The sequence below is a fragment of the Somniosus microcephalus genome, chromosome 17, assembly GCF_052327205.1.
Source record: "Somniosus microcephalus isolate GS21.2 chromosome 17, FLI_Smic_1.0, whole genome shotgun sequence".
NCBI classification, from domain to species: Eukaryota; Metazoa; Chordata; class Chondrichthyes; order Squaliformes; family Somniosidae; genus Somniosus; species Somniosus microcephalus.
Window position 1 is genome coordinate 56579751 of NC_141003.1, and position 21581 is coordinate 56601331.

General features: G+C 40.7%; 1 protein-coding gene across 27 annotated transcripts in view; it reads left to right on the forward strand.

The window, feature by feature from the left end:
• The window catches only part of magi2a (membrane associated guanylate kinase, WW and PDZ domain containing 2a), an 888182-nt gene that overhangs the window by 342304 nt on the left and 524297 nt on the right, over window positions 1-21581 (forward strand). For 3 of the 27 annotated variants that reach the window (XM_086010391.1, XM_086010393.1, XM_086010392.1), the window contains exon 3: window positions 9485-9528. The exons of the other annotated variants lie outside the window; for them this stretch is intronic. The gene's annotated coding sequence lies outside the window, so the exon portion shown is untranslated. The remainder of the gene's footprint in view (window positions 1-9484; window positions 9529-21581) is intronic. 27 annotated transcript variants of the gene reach the window in all.

Consider the following 21581-nt stretch of genomic DNA (forward strand, 5'->3'; position numbering starts at 1 on the left):
ATCTGTAGCGTCTCCCAGATGGCAGGAGGGCGAACAGACTGTGGCTGGGGTGGGTAGGGTCTTTGATGATGGACTGTGACCTCCGTAGACAGCGTTTCTGGTATATGTGCTCTATGGTCGGTAGCCGGGTGCCGGTAATGCGTTGGGCAGTTTTGACTACCCGCTGCAGGGCTTTCCGTCATAGCTACAGCTGCCATACCATACTGTGATACAGTTTGTCAGGATGCTCTCTACAGTGCAGCGGTAAAAGTTAGAGAGGATCAGGGGTGACAGATTACATCCCTTCAGCCTCCTTTGGAAATATAGGCGCTGCTGGGCCTTCTTCACCAGAGAGGAGGTGTTGAGGGACCAGGAGAGGTCTTCCGTGATGTGGACTCCGAGGAACTTAAAGTTGTCCACCCTTTCCACCACAGCCCCATTGATGTGGATGGGGGTGTGACTTCCGCCTTTGGATGACCTTACCATTGCTGTCCAGAACAGGGTCAGCATCTCCAGTGGCGACGAGGCCAATCATCCGGCCTGCCATAATCCGTTCCACTCGCTGCTCCAGATCGCTGAGGTCTTTCAGGTCAGGACGACCTCCCCCGGTCCGTTGCTGCTGCTTCCTATTGTACGTCAGCTTGCCCTGCAAGAGAGTGGACGGGCTCTGAGTACAGTGTGAAGCCCTGATCTTGGCTGCACTGCCTCTCATGGTGGAATAGCCCTTACAGTGTGTAAAGTGGTGAATGTGCATGTGAGTTTCATGAAAGGCCCATAGGTGTTGGATGAGGGCTGGGCATTGGGGCTTTCAGGACCCTTTGGCCATAAAGTGAGGTGCACATGCAGGGATGAAGAGGATACTGGAAAGGGTACTCACCCTGACAACCCGAGTGAGGTCGTTGAACTTCTTCCTGCATTGCACAGGAGTCCTAGGTACCATGCTGCTGGAGGTCACTCTGTGTGCCACCTCCCTCCAAGCTTTTCGATATTCGTTGGGCAGCGGCCTCCTGCCACTGTCCGGAAACAGGATAGATCGCCTGTGCTCCACTGCACCAACCAGAACCTTCAGGGCCCCCTCACTGAACCGCTGCGCTCGCTCCCTGGCCCTCTCCATGGTCCTAGGCGTTAGAATGTGGCAGCAGGTCTGTCCAGGCCGAGAATCAGGGCTCCAATGTGCAGGGCGTGGCTGCAAGCTAAATCGACCCTCCCCCTTTAAGAGGTGACCGGCGCCAGCGTGTCTGCCTGCAATCGCTAACTGGCCGCACCTGCGCTGCGCCCGCCCTCGGTGGTAGCGCCTCGCCTCTCTGGCTTAGCGCCTTAGGACAGTCATGCAGCGCCTGCTTTAGCGCACCAAGCACCTCTTGGGGCGAAGCAAGTCAATTTCGCTGAAGGTGGCGATAATTTGCGCCGGGCGCTAAATTTAGCGCACGCTCGACTATAACGCCCCAAACGTGGCGATACTGAATTTCTAGGCCATAGAGCATAAAGTTAAAATAACTGCTAAAAACAAAGAGAAAGGAATAATAAAGAAAAACAATTTAAACTGTTGGTACAGCAATGTACGTAGTATTCCAAACAAAATGGATGAATTGGAGGCAATAATTTGTAAAGAGGATCAGATATAGTAGGGATGACTGAAACATGGTAACATAGAGAATAGGATTGGCAAATAAATATTGTTGGATACAACACATTTAGCAAGGAAAGGGAAGGAAGGAGGGGAGGTGGAGTAGCTATACTAGTTAAAGATAAGATAATGGCAGTAGAAAAAAGGATGTAACTAGCAGTAAGATAGATACAGAATCCATATGGATTGAGTTAAAAGATAAGAAGGCATCCATCACCCTAATAGAGGTATACTATAGACCACTATATAGTGGAAAAGAATTGGAAGAGGAAATAGGTAGGTAAATCTACGAGGTGAGGAGCAGGCATAGAATAATCATCATGGGAGATTTCAACTATCCACAAATAAACTGGTAGGAAGAGGTAGCAAAAGGTGGACAAGGATTCAAGTTTTTACAGTGTGTACAGGACTACATTCTCACTCCGTATGTAAGAAGTCCAACAAGAAAAGAATCACTGCTGGATGCTGTAATGGGTAATGGACCAGAACAGATAGGAGAAGTAAGAGTAGGAGAGCATCTTCGTAGTAGTGCTCACAACATCGTAAGGTTCAAGATTAGTATTGAGAGCGACATAAGTAGGACAAAGACTAAGGTAACAGATTGGAAAAGACCAAATTATGAGGAAGTGAAGGTGGAAGTAAAGAAGGTAAACTGGGAGAAAATCTTGAAAAACAAAGACAAAAAAAGTGGGAAATCTTTAAAAGGGTAATCAATAGAGTTCAAGAGAAATGTGCTCCAGTAAAAGCCAAAAACAAGCAAGCTATAATGATGGGGCACCATGGATGAATAAAGAACTAAAGAGAAAATTGAATTTCAAGAAAACGACATGCAAGAAATATTTAGATACTAAAGGAGAGGAGGACACAAGGGAATATGAAGAACTTAGTTTATTTTTTTAACTTCTTTCTTATCAGGAAGGCAAAGTAAAATTACTAAATCAGATTATCAAGGAATATAAAAAGAAATAATAAAGTGTTCTATAGACACATAAGTAACAAAAGAAAAATTAAAGTAGGGATCGGGCCACTAAGGATGAGCAAGATAAACTCACAGGTAATGACAGGGAAATGGCAGAAGTATTGAATAACTACTTCACCACAGTTTTTACTTAAGAAGGTAGTGAAATAGACACTTTGCTAGAGGATGAGCTTAAAAAGAGTATTTATACAGTTGGGATAGAAAGGGAGCAAATCATTGACAAACTAGCAAAACTAAAAGAGGATAAACCCAAGGTGCGGATGATATGCACCCATGCATAATCAAGGAAACTAGGGAAGAGATAGCAGAGGCACTAGTTTATATATACAAAGGTTCCATAGAAGAGATTTTAGTGCCAGAGGACTGGCGTACAGCTAATGTTGTTGCTATGTACAAAAAGGGAGATAGAACAGAACCTGGGAATTATAGACCAGTCAGCTTAACGCCGTGATAGTAAAGATACTGAATCTTCTCTACATGAAGTGATGGAACAGATCTAGAATCGTAGAATCATAGAATGGTTACAGCACAGAAGGAGGCCATTTGGCCCGTCGAGCCCATGCCGGCTCTCTGCAAGAGCACTTCCGCTAGACCCACTTCCCCGCCCTTTCCTCATAGCCCTGCAATTTTATTTCCTTCAGGTACTTATCCAATTCCCTTTTGAAAGCCACGATTGAGTCTGCCTCCACCATGCTTTCAGGCAGTGCATTCCAGATCCTAACCACTCGCTGCGTAAATTTTTTTTTCCTCATGTCGCCTTTGGTTCTTTTGCCTTTTGACACCTTAAATCTGTGTCTTCTGGTTCTCGACCCTTCCGCCAATGGCAACGGTTTCTCTTTACCTACTCTGTCTAAACTCATCATGATTTTGATCACCTCGATCAAAGCTCCTCTCAACCTTCCCTGCTCCAAGGAGAACAGCCCCAGCTTCTCTAGTCTATCCACATAACTGAAGCCCCACATCCCTGGAAACATTCTCGTAAATCTTTTCTGCACCCTCTCTAAGGCCTTCACATCCTTCCTGAAATACGGTGCCCAGAATTGGACACAATACTCCAGTTGAGGCCGAACCAGTGTTTTATAAAGGTTCATCATAACTTCCTTGCTTTTGTACTCTATGCCTCTATTTATGAAGCCCAGGTTCCCATATGCTTTTTTAACCGCTTCTCAACCTGTCCTGCCACCTTCAATGATTTGTGCACGTATACCCCCAGGTCTCTCTGTTCATGCACCCCCTTTAGAATTGTACCCTTTAGTTTATATTGCCTCTCCTCATTCTTCCTACCAAATCTAGAGACAGAAAATATAATTTAAAATAGTCAACATGGATTTTGAGAGGCTATGTCATGCCTAACTTACCTTATAGAATTCTTTGAAGAGGTAATGGAAAAAGTAGACAAGGGTAATGTGGTAGATGTCATATACTTGGATTTTCAAAAGGCCTTCGATAAGGTACCACATGGTACGCTCATGACAAAGGTTAGATCATGTGGAGTCGGGACAAATTGCTGAATAGATAGCTAAAAATAGAAAACAGAGAGTAGGGGTAAAGGGTAGTTATTCAGATTGGAAGAAGGTAGAAAGCGATGTTCCACAAGGATCAGTGCTGGTTCCACTGCTATTCATAATTTACATGAATTATTTGGAAATAAGAGTAAGTAACTCTATCAAAATTTGCAGATGATACCAAACTAAGGGGTATAGCTAACACTGAGGAACATTATACAATAATACATAATACAAGAAGACATTAGAAAACTTTCAGACTGGGCAGTTAAGTGGCAAATGAACTTTAACATAGATAAATGTGAGGTGATGCACTTTGGTAGTAAGAACAGAAACATTACCTACACCTTGGGAAATAAGAAACTAAAAGAGGAGAGTTAGGAAGGGTAAAGGCAGCATGGGGCAGTGTTAGTGAATGTTGCCATCACAGTACTAGAACATAACAATATCCTGAGGGGTTGTGATAAGACAGAATCCATAAATATAAAGAGTCAAAGATGAGAATGCCACAATGAAAAAAGATAAATCAAATCAAATCAAATCAAAATCAAATCAAATCAACTTTTATTGTCATTGTTAGTGCACAAGTGCAGTACAACGAAATGTAGGCTTGCGGCTCCCGAGAGTGTACATTTGGATTAAGACATTTAAACATTCAACATACATTTGGCTTGTAGTATATTAACATAAACATAACCATAATAAAGTGCATTGGCAGATGTGCAGGCTTTAGAGTTTATTTGTGGAGTTCAGTAGGATGACAGCCCTGGGAAAGAAGCTGTTCCTAAATCTGGTCGTACGGGTGCGAATGCATCTGTAGCGTCTCCCAGATGGCAGGAGGGCGAACAGACTGTGGCTGGGGTGGGTAGGGTCTTTGATGATGGACCGTGACCTCCGTAGACAGCGTTTCTGGTATATGGGATCTGGTCCAAATCCCATATTAACTGCGAACTAAAGTTAGCAAACAGACCAACAGTGGGAAATCTTCAAATATGAGCTGGATAAAGTACAAAATAATATATATTCCTATTAGGTGAAAAGTGGGTGCACCAAAATATAGCGTTCTGTGGATAAATAGAGACATTGCAAGAAAACTGATATTTGAAAGGAAGCCATGTGATAAAGTTATGACTAACATTACTGTTATAAATCTCATCATTCATCAAGAAACTACTCGTGAAATAACGCTGGACGGCCAGCTGGTGGCACCGTCCAAGGAGTATAAATACTCGGGCATCGGCCCCAGCGCTCCAGGGACATTTTGTAAGACAAGGAACTAGTGAAGTACAACTTGACCTCCATGTTCTGAAACAAGTTGATTAAAGCCTTGCTTTATACTCAAACCAAGTGCGTAGTGAGTTTTATTACATCAATTACTAAAGATAATCATGAGGAATATAGGGCAAAACTCTCGCTATCGGATTGGCCGCCTATTATACACCCCACCCAATTTTCCTTTCCATTGACGTTGAATAGATAAAGGGAATGCAATAGATGTATTGTGTATGGATTTTCAGCAGGCATTTAATAAGGTGTCTCACACGAGGCTCATTAGGAAAGTTCAGCTTTATGGTACAAAAGGAAATGTAGCAGCATGGATAGAAAATTGGTTGATGGATGGGGAAACAAAAAGTTATGGTAAATGGTGATGCTTAGGTTAGAAAGGGTTAGAAGTAGTTTAACCCAGGGGTCAGTGCAGGGTTCATATATTTGGACTTGGGTATAGGGAACATAATCTGAAAATTGGTGACAATGAAAAAATGGTAAGTGTGGCAAAAATTGGGGAGAACCATAAAAGACTTCAGAAATGGGAAAATAGGTGTTAGATGCAATTTAATGTGGGTAAGTGTATTTTTGGAGAAAACAAGGAATGGGAGTAAATACTTACTGAAAAGACACTGAAGGGTTCAATACATAATCCCCTGAAAGTGAGAATGCAAGTAGATAAAGCCATAAAAAGGCCAATATAATTTTGGATTTATAAGTTGGGACATTGTGTATAACAGTAAAGATACAATAAATTTATACTAAACACTCTACCACAGTTAGAATACTGTGTGCATTTTTGGGTGCCCCGTTATAGAAAGGATAGTAAAGCCATAGAGAGCTCATAGTGTAGTTTCACCTGGATGATGCCAGGGAATAGGAAACTTTAGTTATAAAGGAGAGACCGGAGATAATGGGAACATTTCCACTGGAGCAGAGAAGGCTGAGGAGATATAATAGAGGTTTTAAAATTACGAAGGGTTTTGAGAGTGAGTAGAGCAAGACTATATCCTCCAGCTGGGGAGTCAGTGTTGAGGGGATTATCAATTTAAAATTATCACTGAGACAGTGAGGAGAGAGGTTAGGGTTATTTTTTAACCGTGTTTTGTTGGAAGAGTATGGAATGCATTTCCACAGAGCGTGATTAAGGTAGAAACCATTGCATATTTTAAGTGAAAATTAGCTAAATATAAAGGAAGATACAGGGCTATGAGGAGAGAGCAGGGCAGTGGAGTTAGTTTTGGCTTGCTTTACCGAAGAGCTGGAATAGGCACAATGGGCTAAATGGCCTCCTTCAGTTCTGTAAACTTCTTTCGTTTTAAAGAACTGAGGTTTAGAATATATTTCCAGTTATTTATCTCTATACAACCGATTGAATTTAAAAAAAATCTATTCCTTAGTCATCCCAGTAGCTCTGGGGTAAAATCGTGGTTTCTGAGCCATATAGATCAGGAAATTCCCAGATTCAATCTGGTGTGTGCTCAGTTGATCTTAGCCAGAGTAGTAGTAGTAGAGGTGCTCCAATTTGCCACAGCTCCTGAGTTAGGGAACTGTAAGTTAGTTCCAGATAACTATGCAATGATCTGCACTGGAAGTATGCATGTGTGGATGGCAGCTGAGGACAGAATCATTTGTAGTCTTACTGTAAATGCTCACAGGTGAAAAATGACTGGGTGGTGGCTGCCACCTGTAGATCTGAGCTCCAGTGAGGAAAGACCCTTCTAGGAGGAGAGGAGAGGAAGAAAATTAATGAGTTAAAATATTTAATAAAATTATGTTTGTTTGTAGTGCTTCTAGTGAATGTTTAACTCAGTTTAATAAAGTTTTATTTTTTCAAATAAATCAAATCATTTTTATTAGTACACATATACTCAGTAGAAACATTTAGAACATGTGGAGAGCTTTCACATGACTGTGCAGTGCCTGCCAATACAGTAACCACCCACACGTTACATTTCCACATCCCACTTCTCTCATGCATGCAGTTTATTTCTGTCTCTGGAAATTTATTGTTTGCTAACTCAAACTGCTTTTCTCTTTAGGTTTAACAATTGGTTCATTTTCTTTTATAGTTTGAGGGTTTTTCTTTGCAAAGTTAATTTTCATAGGTTGGTATATTTTTAGTCAAAAAAAAAAGAAAGCTTAACATTTAAAAAAAAAAAGCAAATGGTAGAAAACTTAGCAAAGTTGATTCTTGCAATGCCCAACTGATGCAAATCTCTTCAGTGACAGTACATTAGGATTGACTACTTTTATTACGATGATAGGTGGAGGGAGGGCAGGGAGGACGCAGGATGCCGGATGAGACAGATTGTAGGGTGGGAGGGGCAGGATGGAAACAGGATCTCAGAGGAGGTAGATAGAAGGCAAGCAGTCAACAAGTAGGTACAGATGCTGATACTCAGAATGATGCACATAAACCGTAGACTAGGAATAGGTAGACACTGGGGGATGTGAGAGGAAATAAATCTATAGTAAGATGTATATCCATGAATGCGATAAACATTAAAATTAAGATGCCAGAACTGGATGCAGTATGGAACTATTATGGAGGGAATGTCAGAAACGTGGTTAAATCTAGAGGATGGAAATGAATATAATAAGGGGTATAGAGTGTTTGGAAAAGACAGAGTGGACAAAAAAGGAGGTGGTGTCACCCTATATATGTCTTAAAAACAAAGTTGACCATGTGGGAGGTAGAAAGCCACAAAATGAATTACTCTAGACATCTTGAATGCAAAACAAAGTTGCACTAACGCTAGGGGTATGCTATAGACCACCAAGTTGGTATAAGAAGAAGGACAATTTTCTCTAAGAAGAGATAGGAAGGGTATGCAAGAGTATTGTGTGCAGTTTTGGTCGCCTTATCTGAGGAAGGATGTTCTTGCCATGGAAGGAGTTCAGCGAAGATTCACCAGGCTGATATCTGGGATGCCAGAAACATAGAAACATAGAAGATAGGAGCAGGAGTAGGCCATTCGGCCCCTCGAGCCTGCTCCGCCATTCAATGTGATCATGGCTGATCATCCAAATCCAGTACCCCGTCCCTGCTTTCTCCCCATACCCCTTGATCCCTTTAGCCTTAAGAAATATATCCAACTCCTTTTTGAATATATTTAATGAATTGGCCTCTACTGCGTTCTGTGGTAGAGAATTCCACAGGTTCACCACTCTCTGGGTGAAGAAATTCCTCCTCATTTCTGTCCTAAATGGCATACCCTTTATCCTTAGACTGTGACCCCTGGTTCTGGACTCCCAGGAATGACGTATGAGGAGAGATTGGGACGATTGGGTTTGTACTCGCTGGAGTTTAGAAGAATGAGAGGGGATCTTATTGAAACTTATAAAATTCTGACAGGACTGGACAGACTAGATGCAGGAAGGATGTTCCCGATGATCGGGGAGTCCAGAACCAGGGGTCACAGTCTAAAGATAAGGGGTAGGCCATTTAGGACAGAAATGAGGAGGAATTTCTTCACCCAGAGAGTGGTGAACCTGTGGAATTCTCTACCACAGAAGGCAGTAGAGGCCAATTCATTAAATATATTCAAGAAGGAGTTGGATATATTTCTTAAGGCTAAAGGGATCAAGAGGTATGGGGAGAAAGCAGGGACCGGGTACTGAAATTGGATGATCAGCCATGATCGCATTGAATGGCGGATCAGGCTCGAGGGGCCGAATGGCCTACTCCTGCTCCTATCTTCTTTGTATCTATGTAACAGGGCAATTATTTTAATGGGAGACTTGAATCAACTTAATGTAAACTGGGGAAACCCAAGTGGATTAGAATCACAGTTGGTAAATGTAATGCATTACTGCTTCTTGACCCAGTGCATCAAGGAAGCCAGAAGAGGCAATGCTCATTTTAAATAAAAAAAGAAAATGCTGGAAATACTCAGCAGGTCAGGCAGCATCTGTGGGGAGAGAAACAGAGTTAACGTTTCAGGTCGCTGACCCTTCGTCAGAACCATGCTCATCTTAATCTGGTATTGTAAAAGACCTAGAAAATGTACAGGAAATGGAAGTCATAGCACCACAGAATGATAAAGTTTAATATGACGTTCATTTGAATTTGATGGCAAGTCTAGATCTGTACTATTTCTAAAATGCAAATTGCTCTATGTACAGAAGGGCCCACTGCAACCAAGTGATCGAACTATCAACACGATCATGTAAGTGTTTAAATTTTTTGTTTGATACTATATTTATACTTTGGTGATTATATTCAACATCTCCATTTTTATTTTGCCCCAGCCTAGAATGAGACTGTGTCACTGATAATTGTTGCACGTTAATAATTCCCAAGCTGTTAGCTGGTGGGCTGCTTTAATAGTACCCATTTACTGCTAATGGACCTATGTGGGGTAGTTCGAAACTCAGCGCTATTATGCAGTGTAATAACAGCTGTTATTGAAACAATGTTAGTAGTGTTTGTCTGATGTATAATGAAAACAGAACAAGAAAAAAAGGTATACAAATGATGCATTTAAGTAGAATGGGTATAAAGAATTTCCTTTGTCAGTTCCATTCTATTTTAAACTGAATTTTCAGTACATGATATTTTAGATATAATGCACATTACCTAAAGGTTGTCAAATGTACACACATCATATGTATATGACATGCATATCATGCAGGATACAATTTATGTTGGAGATATGCAGCATTTGCATGGCAGCTGGTTGTTACCACATCTATATGGCTACTGTAACTATCAGTGTTGCAAGAGAAATTAATACTGGCTTGTTCATCAACACAATAACCTGCCTGCCTATCAAATAATGACTCTTTTGCTACAGCAGGCAAACAAAATACCCAGTTTACAACATTCATGTACAGATGTCAGCATCGTGTGCATGTCACACAGTAGTGGATATGAGCAAACAGTCTGCTTCTGACTGGTGTGTACTGTATCTATCATTAATGAAATTGGAGAATTTGATTGTAGTCGCTAACAACCAAGTTTGTTGCCGGTTTTTCTTAAACCTTATATTATGTATACTCCCTTGAAGCCACCTACCTTTTTCCCCATAATTTAGTTTCGATGATAGTGACACAGACCTTCTGGAGGGCAGTGTTGGATGCCTTCAGCCAAGATTCAGGAGGCCCATGAAAGCAGCTTGATGTAGACAGTACAAACAAGATTTATATAACATTTGTGCATTGTGCCTCAGGTTGTGGCAATGTCTCTAAACCTCAAGGTTTTATTAATCTGTTCTGCAATCTAATGTTGCAGCAAAAATATGTGTACCCCCCCGCTTTTGCACTCCCTGCCCATTAGTAATGGTCAGTAGTGATAAAAATACTTGAAGGCATTTTAAGAAACATGATCAGTGCTCACTCATCTAAAGAGCTCAGAGGCCATAAGGAACAATTAAATTGGATGCTATCTATTTGGATTTTCAGAAGCATTTCATGGAATTAATGACAAATTAGTTAATTGGATTGAAATCTGGTTTAGCAATAAGATACAAAAATCAGTAAGTGGGAGAAGATGAGAGCAATGACTAATCTAGCTTTGCATGGATCTGTTCCATTTCTGTGCTCTTCGCACTATTGGTAAATGATATGCAAGTGGGTACTACTTGCAATATAAAAAATTAATCGGAGATGAGAATAACGTGTGGGTCTTTTAAAAGAAAGAAAGATTTGCATTTAAATAGCACCTGTCACTACCTCAGGACATGCCAAAGTGCAAGTACTTATGAATTGTAGTCACTGTTGTAATGTAGACTCTGTCGTAGTGAGGATCTAAGTGATGGCAGTGACTTGGAAAGATTAAATGGCCTTCCCTAGTTACTTCTTGTGTTGAGCCCAATATTGATCTTTGCATAAAATTTAATCCCATATTAACTGGTGTATTTTGGCATTCAATGGTACATGGTCCAAGTCTCGTAGTGGGCTATTATTTAAATCCACCTACTTCAGTCAAATAGGTATAATCTCATTTCAGCTGCATCTGTGAAGAATGCACCAACTATGAGTGAAATATTCTAATCAAAGAGAGAAGAAAGGGAGAAAAATTGACGTCTTGCATGTCTTAATTAAACTGTACCCTCCGTCAGACAGTTACAGATTGGCATCGATGACTTCTTTAATAATCTATGGCTCAAATTGTTCTCCCTACCTTCCCAACTCGAAGAAACCGCATGGCCGTTTGTGATTTACATGGGAAGCCAAGGAAAAATAAGAAATATTGTGCATGATTAGGAGTGCGATGTCAAATTAATCTCAATTGTGAACAAGATCTTCAGATCACTTGTGACTTAATTAGGTATTTGCTCAGTCATGGAATAAACGTGGAATCCCACTGCATAACATTTGGTACTCTTATAAGTTTTGCAGGTTTTTTTCTAAATAAATCTCATCATCTGCACCTAATAACTACAAGGTGATAGTAATAGCAAAGTCATTTCAGATAAACATAGAGTACTTTGTCATTACTGCCAGCTTTCTGCTACTGAGATATGGTGTTGAAAATACTATACAAGGCTCAGTATTTTTTCCATTAACAGCCAATCTATCTGCTTCCACTGAACCTACAAAGCTGTTAATAATTTGAAGATAAGAAGGGTGGTAAGGGCGATAATTAATAAAGAATGATAATGATTATAAATGGTAAACAGCACTGATTGTTGAACTTCAAAACGATGATCTCTAACCACTTCACTTTCTTTCATGTTGTGTCGCAAGTATTTCCTTTAATAGTGATTTCTCAGATGCTGGTTGTTTCATTAGTGAATGTTTTGAAATTCAAGACTTTTGTTGAAATTGTTCTAGAGTAGTGCGCACATAATTTGAGATGAGCATTATTTGTACTGGGCTTCAAAAGTCCAAATGTGTCCTGATTATCACTTTTTTTCCCTCCCATTTTCTTTTGACTAGAAAATGTATGTTGCATTGAGTTCCACTTGACAATTAAGACTGTCTCTATATAATGCTTTTGAATAAATCTGGATTATGTTTGGCCTGTCTTCATGATCACTGTAGCTGGCCTCATAATTTAAGACTGTTGTACAAAAAAATAATGTTTTAGAAATTATATGATAGCCTAAGGGAAAAGCACTGACCTATGATGAGTTTCTACTCTGTGTAGCTGTGTAGGAGAGCTGTTTTCCAATAGGGGAAGAAGAAAAACTAGTGATTGAGTAAATCTGCACTGCTCTTGTTTACATCACAGTGAACACGCGAGATCTCTCAAGAACACTAATGGCAGAGGTCTAGAGATATTCTGTCTTCCTTTCCTCTCATTTGTGAATGGTTTGTGAATTTTAAAAACCATACTGAGGTAATTTCCAAAAGGAAGAAGTGTGTTAATATTTTCAGAGCATACAAGTCAGGGACTTGTGTTTAGAAAACAAAAAAAAATGAGTGGTGTAGACTGTATAACTCACAAGCACCTTGGAGACACCAGTAACGATAGAAATCCATTGTAACATTTAATACTATTTGGCAATTCAGGAACATATCCTTTTCCTTTAAAAAGCAAGAAAATTAGACTTTTTGGGCTGGATTTTCATTCAGGAGTCGGGTAGGAAGCGGGACTACAACTTTCAGGGTTGTAGTCCTGCCTCCATCAAGTTCTAGCCAACCCACGCGATTTTAACTTGATTGACCTTGTTGAGCCAGCCCAGCGGGCTCAGCAGGCCAATTAAGGGCCATCCGGCAACAGGTGACGTAACAGACTGAAATTTCATCTGTTAGGTTTTGACAGATGAAATATCAGTGTTTCACAGCTGTTTGAAGCTGTCAAACACTGACAGTCTTACTTCTAACCCGAGTCCTTCTCCACAGACACAGTTAGAAATCTCTCCTGCACAGAAAGCTGAAGGCTGTCACTTTTGACAGTTCGTAGCCATTCTGCTTTCTGTGCCGGAGAGATGAGGGACTCCCGAGACCGAAAGGAAGGAAGGCTGAAAAGGTAATTTAAACTTCTTTAATCACTTTAGACACACCAAACACACTTACCTTTGCACTCGTGCACACATCACTCACCTTAACACCGACATCTCGACCCCTCCAAGTCCTTCAACCCGACCGCCCGCCTCCTCTAACTTGGCGTGGTTTGGAGCCGTTGGGAATCCCACACTTCAACCTTAAAAATAGGGATTAGGCTAAAAACTGCCTGTTAACTACCTGTTAACAGGCAGTTAATTGGCACTAATCCTTTCCCGCCTCGGGTAGGCGGGTCCCAGTGCGGGGCGGGTACCTGCCTCCTTTGAAACTGGCATGGAGGCGGGTTTGGGTGTGGGATGGGGTCGGGACCCCTGATTTCGGGATTTTAACCCCCCCGCACGCCTCCAATCCTGACTCCACGGCCCAATGAAAATTCTGCCCTTTATGCTCTAAAAATTGAGACTAGAGTTCTAGATTAAGAATGAATGTAGAATGAAATTTATTGCACTAAATTTTGGCAGTAAGAATCTGTCCGGTCCTTTCATGTGTGCTGTAGGAAAATCTAGACTTAATGGTATAGATTTCAGTATGGGAAAATGCACTTTAACATGTACAATGATGTGAAATGTCTTCCGATAGTCCAAGTATATTACATCCATTGGATAGTCTTCAACTGCTAGTTTACCTAACTCTTCAAGGAACTTGGGTAGTTTAGTGAGATTTGGCCTACTAGTTCTAAATCCGTGAAACATTCAGACCTTAAAATCGTACATATTTTGAGTTTCATTGTCTGCAGTGGAGGTTTTCCTTTCCTTGTGCCAAATTGTTCTCTTGGATTAGATTGAATATAGGTAGCACAGAAAATAAAAATATATACCACTGTGGCCTCTGTTGTTTCTTGTAAGTAGTGGGACTGATGCCAGAACTGATGCTGTGCAAGATGTTAGAAATAACTCCTCAGTGATGCTTCCTAAAAGCAACAAAACCCCAACTAGCTGCTAGCAGTTCAAGCTTCAACCTTGGAGGCTTAATGTGAAAGTATTCAAACAGCAACCCCAAAGACATATACTATTACTGCTAACCTGTGTTGCACATCGAATCCGAGAAACTTTAGCACAGAAGGAGGCCACTCCGCCTATGCCAGAGCCAGCTTTACATTTCCCTGCTCTTTTTCCATATCCTTTAATATCTTTGTTCAGTTGTGTATCTCAGTCCCTCATAAATTCACCATTATAAATGAAGAAAGCTCACAGGACGTACAGGTGTGAAATCACCTCATTAATTTTCATACTATTAATATGACAATTTATCGAGTACAGCAAAGGGTCACAAAATATTTGTATTTTCATTCAAATGAACTGAAAATGTATAATGAAAGATGATGGGGTTATTTTCTTCAATTATATTTTACATCTATGAGGTTGAATCATTTAATTTAAATCTAGGGTATAAGATAAATTCTTCATTGGTATTCCATTGTAAAAAGCAAGCATTAAATATTAGTAGCTAACAATGTACTTTTATGTGCTGAATGTGGTAATGTATGTTTTCCCATTAATGGCCTGGATTTTGCGATAGTAATGACGCTGAAACTGACTGTGTTCGCCATCATTACCCCTCTGAAACTGACAGCAACTTCAAGATTTAGCGCATGCGCAGATAAACACGGAAACCCTGAAGTTGTGTCAGTCATTCCCTGCTCCTCCATAGGTTGCACTGTGGAACTCCCCAGAGATGGCAATCAATTGAAATCACATATAAGGACGAAAACCTCCCCTATTACGCTGAAATATCGCTATTAACACCCCCACCCCTGGAAAAGTTAAACCTTGTTGAAAGAAGTGTTAACTAGGTTTTTAATGGCATATTGATAGCTGAACAACTGTTCTGGCCCTGAAAAACTAATTTTATATTTGTGGAATGTTAAATTTTTCCATCAATATGATTAAGAATGATGTGATTTAAAAAAAAAAAAAAAAAAAAAAAATTTTTTTAATTTGTTTATATTTCAGCTTCTACCGTAATCCTATATGTATGTCCCAAACTTTATTTCGCTCTCTGTAAAATTTATAAAAAGTAAATTAGAATCTGTGTATTTTACTTCCTGGTTTGCTGCCTTTGAGAATTCTTCAGTGTGATTGGCTGCTTAACCAGCTTGACGACATAACTGTTGCTGGACGCTGGAGATTCGCTTGATTTGGCGCCAGATTCAAACAAAAGTCGGGAGAGCTGAAATTGGCACCACAGAGATCACTAGATCTTTGTGGGCAGCTTTCTTCGAGGTCAGCGGCAAGCTCTGTCGCTTCACCGCTGACCGCAAATTCGGGGCCAATATTTCTGTTACTTGTAAATAAGTGTTAAAAGTAAAGCAATTTGAAGAAATATTAATGACGTGTGCAGACTTCTCCAAGGAGCCATATCTACAGCAGTACAGTTAATTGATCATTTTCAGGCACCAATGTTGCAAGAAAATAAATTTTAAATATCTTCTGAATCCAGACGAGTACAGAAAGAAACAGTTGAAATGTTTAGCTCACCAGTCACATGCATCTTCATCCACATGGTGAAGTGACAGACTGAGATTGCTCTAAGGAATCTGTTATACATGTTGCCATCAGCTGTTTCACTGAGAAAGCATTGATTGTGCAGAAAAGCTTCCATTAAAAAAAATGCGCAATAACTTGCCGATGTATGTGAAAATAGTTTCAGCTTTTTTTACATAATCAGAAGTTCACTTGTTTCATTGGTTGTTCTGACCCAGATTCCAGAAAGAGACGCTATTGTAATTTGCTAGGAGAATGTATTTTTTCTAGTGCTGCAAACTGAATAGTTCTGCCAGTTTATTTTGAGACCATTGTGGTTAAGTTTTTATTCTCTCTCTGCTAAGTCATGCTACTACAAATTAATGGGTCAGAATATGTTGGAGTGGGACATCTCGTGATGTGCCCCATGAGTTGGATTATTTTCTTCACCTTTCAGCTGAAAAAATTTTTGGCCACAAATTGCTGGAAGTGCGAGCTGTTAATGGGCAATGGGGCATCTGGGACCTTGGTGAACGACAGGACCCATAGTCTGTCTCCTTAACCAGTGAGATTTAAGGCTAGAGAAAGATACAAAGGAACGACAGAGAAGGAAGTAGGGTGAATTAAAGTCAAATTAGGTGCAGAAAGAGAAATAAAGAGAGGGAAAGAAAAATTGAATTAAGAGAAAGACAGAAAGGAAAAATAAAAAAATTCAAATTTAAAGAACCTCTAGGAACAATTTACTACCTGCAGGAATGAGACTCCATGGTTTCAATTGGTCTTTTTCTGCGTCTGAGGTTGAGTGGCATTAAGCAGCATAAATCTCGTCATTAAAAGGGTCCTTATAACAACAACAACTTGCATTTATATAGAGCCTTTAACATAGTAAAACATCCCAAGGCGCATTATGAAACAAAGTTTGACACTGAGCCACATAAGGAAATATTGGATAGAAAGCTTGGTCAAAGAGGTTGGTTTTGAGGAGCCTCTTAAAGGAGTAGAGAGGTTTAAATACCAACCCTAACTTTCTGTGGCGAGTTAAATTAGTTTTAACAGCGCAAATGCAACAATTTCTTGAAACTCATTGGGAGGTTGACGGCATGCTCCGTTTTTTGCGAGGCTAACGGCGGAGTGGCGAAAATCGTCCAGCAATTTGTGGCGATTCACAACTCACAGCATATCTGTTCTTCGCCACAAATTTGGGCTTTTGCTTGGCCCCTCTCGAGAGACTTGAACACATAATCTAGGTTGACGCTTCAGTGCAGTACTGAAGGAATGCTGTACTGGCAGAGAAGCCATCTTTCAGATGAGACATTAAACCGAGACCCTGTCTTGTCATCCCAGATGGATGTAAAAGATCCCATAACCCTATTTAAAGAAGAGCAGAAGAGCTCTCCTGGTGTTCTGGCCAATATTTATCCCTCATCAACATCACTAAAACAGATTATCTGGTCATTTAGAGACAGAAAGGAAAAGTTTTAAAAACTTTTAGCGGAACAGGCTCAAGAGGCTAAATGGCCTACTCCTGTTCCTATGTTCCTGTTCCCATCTCGTTGCTGTTTGTGGTACCTTAGTGTGTGCAAATTGGCTGCCATATTTCCCTACATTGCAATAAGTGACTACACTTCAAAAAGCAATTAATTGACTGTGAAGCACATTGGGACATCCTGAGGTTATGAAAGGCGCAATATAAATGCAAGTCCTTTCTATATATAATATATGAAACCTTATAAACTTGCCTGTTCTCTCCACAGAAGCAGACTGACCTGCTATGTGTTTCCAGCATTTTTTGTTTGTTTTTCAATTAAATAAGTGTTAGTGTTTTCTGATTAGTTTTGGGGAACTATGAGCCTATCATGATTTTTTTACGTGACATTTTAACCATATATGAGTTTTATTTTATGTGATACATTGTGGCAGAGCCACCAAGGGACTCTTATATTGATGTACATAATTATCTGTAACAGAATGAATCTGTACCTGTATTCGCTTTACTACATGTAAATAGCGCGGTCCCTAGAGGGTTAAGACCAAACGCAATGACGTCACCACGTGGGTCACGTGACGTTCCCAACGGCGGGAAACGTGATGACTGTGATGAAATATTCCATTCACCACTGCCTGCGACTGAGATCGGTTTCAGTGTCATTTCCCTTCCCCCAGACCTCATTGTATTGTGTACTGGAATGTGCTGTAATGTGCTGTGTGTAGGGCTCCGCCCATACCTGGCCCCGTTTGTAAGCTAGCTTCAGTCTGGCCTCAGTCTCCAGAAGGAAGACATCTCTCTCTCTTACGTGTTACTTTCTAAGTTAATAAAAGCCTTGTTTTTGTTCTGCTAACTTCGAGTCTCGGAATTATTGAGGCACATCAATGACATCATGACGTCAGAGGGAGGAGCTCTCTCTCTCAGTCCTCGTGGAGCCAGCACCTCATCTTTCGATTGGGCACTTTGCAGCCTGCCGGACTCAACATTGAGTTCAACAATTTCAGATAATTATCCCTGCCCCCATTTTTCATGCAGTATGATTTTTGCCATTCCCATTTGCAACATTTTATCTTTCCTGCCTCTTACAAAAGTACAGGATGTTCTTTCTATTTCTTCCTCCCCTCCTAACCCCACCCCCCCACCCCCCTGTCTCTGCACCTGCTTAATATCTGTTACATCGCCAGCTTTTTCCAGTTCTGATGAAGGGTCCCAGACCTGAAACGTTAACTCTGTTTCTCTCTCCACGGATGCTGCCTGGCCTGCTGAGTATTTCCAGCATTTTCTGTTGTTATTTGAGCATAGACCTCTTTGTTAGTTCTCCTGCGTTTGATTGTTACTTCTGCAAAACAGTATTAAACTTCGTTTGGTTAACAGACTGACTCAATCTCAGTCTTTTGATTAGGAATCTGACAATTCCTACAACATAATGTTAATATAAGATGGACACTGATGCGCTATCAATTACTCATAAAAGACTGAGAGTTAAGAGAGTAACTAAAGGCTTTTATTAACAAAAGAATGAAGGTCTGCCTCGAGTGGTCGACCGGTCCAGAAAAATACAAAGGGCTGGGGAGCAGTCACCTTTATACTAGGACTTGTGGGAGGAGTCAGCCGAGGCATGTACACAGTGGAATACAAACAGTGGTTTACCACAGACACTAGATACAAAACTTTTATATACACACACATAAACACACTTCCCATGGCATTGCTCGGATGCAGTTTTGGGATCTGGAACGCTGTCCCTGTAACCCCACTTTCTGTAGCAATGTAGTCTAAATGGGTGCATTCTGAGGCCATACAGAGGGAATTTTTATTCAGGAATAGGCCAGGTTATCAAGGTCAGAAAATAACTGGCTTTGTTTTTTTTAAATACTTTTGACATTTTGAAGTGCAGTGCTTGAATTGTGTCAGAGACACACTGGACGCAAGACTTTACATATAGGTAGTTATTTCAGTACTAGGAGATCACATGCTTTCTGAGCCAAAGGTTTATGACTCAAGGTTTCCTTGGCATCTAACTGAATAAGGATAGACAATTTTGTCCTCCGCTTCTTCACAATATAATTGGAGCTTTAAAAACTAGCAACTGTTTTCGTAAGTGATTTGTTAAAAATTAAGCTTACTTCCCAATTTAAACTATGAACTAATTAACTGATCACTCACTCAGAAAATGAGCCAAACTAATTCTGCATCAATTCAGTATCAGATTTAACATTCTATAAAGCTGACAAAGCCATAATTGTTGAAGCTGCTGTTAGCAATACACGATGGGCTGATCTTTTTTCTTTTTTTATATTGCTGCAATAATTTTACATGCCAGGCACTAAACCTGCACCTTGGGATATCTTGCCGTGCATAGTAGTTTACAGAAAATGGGGGGAAAAATGAAGATAATTTATGCAATTGCTTCATTAAATGTGTTCAATACAAGAGAAAATCAGAACTGCTGATTTATTTTTGTGTGCGCATTTGTGTTAACATAACCAGTTGCTGGCTCTGCAGGCATTGTAACTGCAGTGCAGCCATGTGGGGCTTCACTGAACCTCGTCAAACAGTTGGCAATCCAATTCTGGGAAGTTTGCTAAAATCACATTTACACTACCAGCATGGATTCAATTCTGATTACGTTGATCAAAATGATTCAGTCTGTTACAAATTATTCACTGCTTGCAGCCAGCAGTAGGGTTGGTAAAAATTGGATTTTGTTCAGAGGTGTCTGGTACGCCAGACCTTCTAGTACTTGGATACTTCCACAGGCAATCTGTGCCATCCTGCATTTTGTATATAATGTTTGTTGTGACCTGTACCCGCCAGTGTGAGTAGGTATTTCAGCAAATGCTTTTGCGAAGGGACTATGAGCTGAGCTGAAAGTTTGATTTGTAGTTTTTGTGTGTGTGTCTCCTCATAAGCCTGGTATTTCTCAATTGCTCACACAGCAATTTGTTAATAACAATAAGTTCTCCATAATATTGCAAGATCTAATACTGAGTGTTAGCAATGTGAATTGCATGGCAGGGATATGAACAGAGTCATAACAAATAATTGAACCAATTTGAATTTTGCAGGTTTAATTGGATTGAGCCAAAGCTAAACTTTGCTTGGAAGCGCAAAAGTAAACCAAAATGGGCAAATCTTATGTTTCTCTGGTGAAAACTTGGTGAAATACAGGAAACTTTTTTTAATCCGGCACCGATGGGACCGACGTGGTGCCGGTTAATCAAAAATTCCGGATAACCGAAAGCTATAGTAAAAGATACGGAGAGCTGAGAGCTCCGTATAAAGCAACAAACCCTGTTGCTTAGCAACAAACCCTGTTGCTTAGCAACAGGTGCAGAACAATGGCCACAAGTTCCAAGCGGCTCTGTAGCTTAGCAACAACTGCAGCCACACCCTTGCACAGCAACAGATTGAGGAAAGCAAGTACAATATGAAGTAAAACTTACCTGAACCTACTCCTGAATTTTGCTGGTTAACCGAGATTTCCGGTTATTTAGGTGCCGGTAAATTGAAAGTTTCCTGTATATTAATTTCTTAAGATGCAATACTTCAGTAGGTGTGGACAGTTTGTGATGGATCAAATCGCTGCTACACTATTTTTGAATATATATGAGGGATCGACACGGAGTTCAAACCATCCATGAGAAATTATGAATTTTACCAACAATGATTTCTGTGCATGCGAATGACTAAGGAAAGAGAAAGGGAGAAAGTTTTATCACCTCAAGTCTCAATTTCTCTGATCCTCTCTAACATCTCCTTGCTTTCACCATCCACAAACTAAAACTCATTCACATCACCAAGACCTGCATCCTTACCCAAACAAAAACCCACACCCCTATCATCTCCATTGTTGCTAAGCACCATGGCCCGAATTTTGCAGTCAGTGGTGAAGGACCGGCTCTTGCCGGTCATCACGCTGAGAGTTGCCCACAGACAGTTCGCAGGCTTTTGAGCGGCAACTTGCAATATTTAGAGACCCTTTCCAGTGCGGTGCCCTCTACAGGGGGATCTATGGCACGTGTGAGCAGGTTTAGCAACAGCGTGGCTCTTCAACCGATCAGATTGAAGAATCCTCACTGAGACACATGGGGCTCGATTTTAATAGCCCTGAGGTGGGTGGGCAGCGAAAATTGGGGAAAAAATGGCTTCAAACTGCCAAGCCGCCCCCACACGATTTCCATGAGTGTCGGGTCAGCCGCTCCCAAACTGACCCGACTGGAACCGGTGGGACAGGTAGTGAAGGCAGTTAACAGCCTGTTATTTTTATAGTGGTTTCCCATTTTCGTGCTTCTGGCTCCTGTTTCCCATCTTGTCAGAA